The following is a 5,000-nucleotide window of genomic DNA, read 5'->3' as shown; positions in this document are numbered from 1 at the left end:
GGACATGCTAATTAGCTGCATTCCTGCTAATTGGCTAACGATGACTTAATGAGGACTACCAAGGTCTGAGCTCCTGTGGGCAAACTGGAACACCTCACAGGCCGAAAGGCACTTACGGCGCACCGGTAGCCTACGCCGGCCCCCACTTCCTCATCCAGCCACTCTTACGGCGTACCTGTAGCCTGCGCTCGCCCCACTGCTCTTCTTTATCACAGGAGCGTGCCCCGCCAAAGTCCTTTTCGGCAAGTCCCTCCACTCGGCGGCCATATTGTAACACGTTTTGGGCACCTATTGGGCATCTATTTCAGGCAGAACTGTGTGTGCGCAAGGCTTCACGAATCACGACACACCAACCTCGCTCCAGCTGCGAGATCACAACACATGATTGGCACGGTGTATTCACAACATAACACATGATTGGAATGATGTTTTCACAGCATACCACATGATTGGCACAATGTATTCACAACATACCACATGATTGGCACGATGTATTCATAACATGCCACATGACTGGCAATGGTATATTCACAACATACCACATGATCTTATGTATTCACAACATAACACATGATTGGAATGATGTTTTCACAGCATACCACATGATTGGCAATAATGTATTCACAACATACCACATGATTGGCAATAATGTATTCACAACATACCACATGATTGGCACAATGTATTCACAACATACCACATGATTGGCACAATGTATTCACAACATACCACATGATTGGCACAATGTATTCACAACATACCACATGATTGGCAATAATGTATTCACAACATACCACATGATTGGCACGATGTATTCATAACATGCCACATGACTGGCACGGTATATTCACAACATACCACATGATTGGCACGATGTATTCATAACATGCCACATGACTGGCACGGTATATTCACAACATACCACATGATTGGCAATAATGTATTCACAACATAACACATGATTGGAATGATGTTTTCACAGCATACCACATGATTGGCACGATGTATTCATAACATGCCACATGACTGGCACGGTATATTCACAACATACCACATGATTGGCACAATGTATTCACAACATACCACATGATTGGCAATAATGTATTCACAACATACCACATGATTGGCACGATGTATTCATAACATGCCACATGACTGGCACGGTATATTCACAACATACCACATGATTGGCAATAATGTATTCACAACATACCACATGATTGGCAATAATGTATTCACAACATAACACATGATTGGAATGATGTTTTCACAGCATACCACATGATTGGCACAATGTATTCACAACATACCACATGATTGGCACGATGTATTCATAACATGCCACATGACTGGCACGGTATATTCACAACATACCACATGATTGGCACAATGTATTCACAACATAACACATGATTGGAATGATGTTTTCACAGCATACCACATGATTGGCACAATGTATTCACAACATACCACATGATTGGCACGATGTATTCATAACATGCCACATGACTGGCACGGTATATTCACAACATACCACATGATTGGCACGATGTATTCATAACATGCCACATGACTGGCACGGTATATTCACAACATACCACATGATTGTACGATGTATTCATAACATGCCACATGACTGGCACGGTATATTCACAACATACCACATGATGGTAGGACATTACTACTATTACTACTCTTTCTCCATATGCTTATTGCTCACAAACACACACACACACATTAACACTGTGGTAGGACATTACTACTATTACTACTCTTTCTCCATATGCTTATTGCTCACAAACACACACACACACAGACACACACACATTAACACTGTGGTAGGACATTACTACTATTACTACTCTTTCTCCATATGCTTATTGCTCACACACACACACACATTAACACTGTGGTAGGACATTACTACTATTACTACTCTTTCTCCATATGCTTATTGCTCACAAACACACACACACACACACACATACATGCACACTCACACACACACACACATTAACACTGTGGTAGGACATTACTACTATTACTACTCTTTCTCCATATGCTTATTGCTCACAAACACACACACACACATTAACACTGTGGTAGGACATTACTACTATTACTACTCTTTCTCCATATGCTTATTGCTCACACACACACACACATTAACACTGTGGTAGGACATTACTACTATTACTACTCTTTCTCCATATGCTTATTGCTCACACACACACACACATTAACACTGTGGTAGGACATTACTACTATTACTACTCTTTCTCCATATGCTTATTGCTCACACACACACACACATACATGCACACTCACACACACACACACATTAACACTGTGGTAGGACATTACTACTATTACTACTCTTTCTCCATATGCTTATTGCTCACACACACACACACATACATGCACACTCACACACACACACACACACACACAACACTCACACACACACACACATACATGCACACTCACACACACACACACTCACACACACACACATACATGCACACTCACACACACACACACATTAACACTGTGGTAGGACATTACTACTATTACTACTCTTTCTCCATATGCTTATTGCTCACAAACACACACACACACATTAACACTGTGGTAGGACATTACTACTATTACTACTCTTTCTCCATATGCTTATTGCTCACACACACACACACATACATGCACACTCACACACACACACACAGACACACACACATTAACACTGTGGTAGGACATTACTACTATTACTACTCTTTCTCCATATGCTTATTGCTCACACACACACACACATTAACACTGTGGTAGGACATTACTACTATTACTACTCTTTCTCCATATGCTTATTGCTCACACACACACACACACACATTAACACTGTGGTAGGACATTACTACTATTACTACTCTTTCTCCATATGCTTATTGCTCACACACACACACACATTAACACTGTGGTAGGACATTACTACTATTACTACTCTTTCTCCATATGCTTATTGCTCACACACACACACACATTAACACTGTGGTAGGACATTACTACTATTACTACTCTTTCTCCATATGCTTATTGCTCACACACACACACACATTAACACTGTGGTAGGACATTACTACTATTACTACTCTTTCTCCATATGCTTATTGCTCACAAACACACACACACACACGACCAGTGCCACACCCTCTGTTTTCTGACAGCAGCACAGCATCAGCAGCACAGAATGACAACTCATGGAAGACACACAAAGACAGCGAGAGAGAGAGAGAGATAGAGGAAAGAGAGAGTGAGAGAGACAGAAGCAGAGATGGTGGGAAAGGACACATGAGCCCGAGGTGAATACCAGAGTTGTAACACACACACACACATTAACACTGTGGTAGGACATTACTACTATTACTACTCTTTCTCCATATGCTTATTGCTCACACACACACACACATTAACACTGTGGTAGGACATTACTACTATTACTACTCTTTCTCCATATGCTTATTGCTCACACACACACACACACACACGACCAGTGCCACACGAGAGAGAGAGAGAGAGAGAGATATAGAGTGAAAGAGAGAGTGAGAGAGAGACAGAAGCAGAGAGATGGTGGGAAAGGACACATGAGCCCGAGGTGAATACCAGAGTTGTAACACACACACACACACACACACATGCACACACACACACACACACACACACACACACACACACACAACGACCAGTGCCACACCCTCTGTTTTCTGACAGCAGCACAGCATCAGCAGCACAGAATGACAACTCATGGAAGACACACAAAGACAGCGAGAGAGAGAGAGAGAGAGAGAGAGAGAGAGAGAGAGAGAGAACGAGAGAGAGAGAGAGAGAGAGAGAGAGAGAGAGAGAGAGAGAGAGAGAGAATCTGTTGACATATACAAATGTGCATTGGTATATTTACACATGGGCAAGCACTGCAATGCGGGTTTGCCGCGTAATCCTGCTGTCGTCTTTTCTCCCTGACACGTGAGGTGCCCAACTCCAACTTGCAGAGCTGTTAGGCAGCTTGGCTCCGGAGGCAAATCAGACGCTCGTATATCAGCAGAGATTTGCACAGGAGGCACAAACACAGCAGGGGAACTTAAAGAACGAGTCCCTAGAGAACATCACATGTCTGTCTATTAGGACGTACTGCATCACTTAAAGGAGAACATTGGGTTCTGCCCACCATTTTCTCTAAGCTTGTGTTTCTTGTGTAGACTGGGTCAACCCAGCCCGATTTGCCGGCAATTTGATTTCGCCCTGCAGCTCAGACTGGAAGCCTCCAAATATTTCTATCCTACTTCCGTTACAAATCTGTAGGGACCAATCACAGACTGCCGTATCCACCTGGCGCACCTGGATCGTTGGTCTGATTGGTTGAAGAACTATCCAACGTCTTGTGCAGTAGAAAATACAGAGCAGACTCCCCAGACTAATGTTCAATCGTAAAAGACTGAGCTTGGTCTGGTGATCGCCAAGCTATATATCTCATGACCATATTGACCTGATTAGAGTCCAAGTTAAACATGCTTTTCTTTCCCCTGTGTAAATTGGAACCATCAGCATGGGGGATTGAGCATCGTGTCCTGTGTATAACTCAATAACTCAATAAAATGGTTTTAGGAGTCACTCAGTGCCTTCCAGTTAGTCTGGCTTTCACCAGACTAAGCTCAATCTTTTAACACAATTCAATCTTGTACGCAATTGGATAGCCATTCACCAATCTGACCAATCTGACCACGTTTGCAGAGGTGACGCAAAAACTCCAGGCTCTCCTGCTCTCGCCATCGTGCGGGCCAGGTGTATAAGCCAGTTTGTGACTGGCCCCCTGCAAAAGTGTAATGGAAGCAGGAGAAAGAGATGTACCAGCCTGAGCTGCATGGTGGAAAAGAAAGAGCTGTCAAATCAGCCTGGGTTCACCCAGCCTACCTTCCAGTTGCTACCCTGACCAGATTTTGAATGGGCCATTT

The 5,000-nt window shown here is 43.1% G+C and overlaps 1 protein-coding gene across 1 annotated transcript in view; it reads right to left on the bottom strand.

Annotated features, from left to right (window-relative positions):
- Window positions 1–5,000, bottom strand: part of pcdh15b (protocadherin-related 15b) — a 215,784-nt gene that overhangs the window by 34,831 nt on the left and 175,953 nt on the right. The gene's annotated exons all lie outside the window — the stretch shown is intronic.

The sequence above is a fragment of the Alosa alosa genome, chromosome 22, assembly GCF_017589495.1.
Source record: "Alosa alosa isolate M-15738 ecotype Scorff River chromosome 22, AALO_Geno_1.1, whole genome shotgun sequence".
In the NCBI taxonomy this organism is placed as follows: domain Eukaryota; kingdom Metazoa; phylum Chordata; class Actinopteri; order Clupeiformes; family Clupeidae; genus Alosa; species Alosa alosa.
The sequence above is the reverse complement of the archived record's forward strand: the minus strand, read 5'-3'. Positions and strand labels throughout refer to the sequence as shown.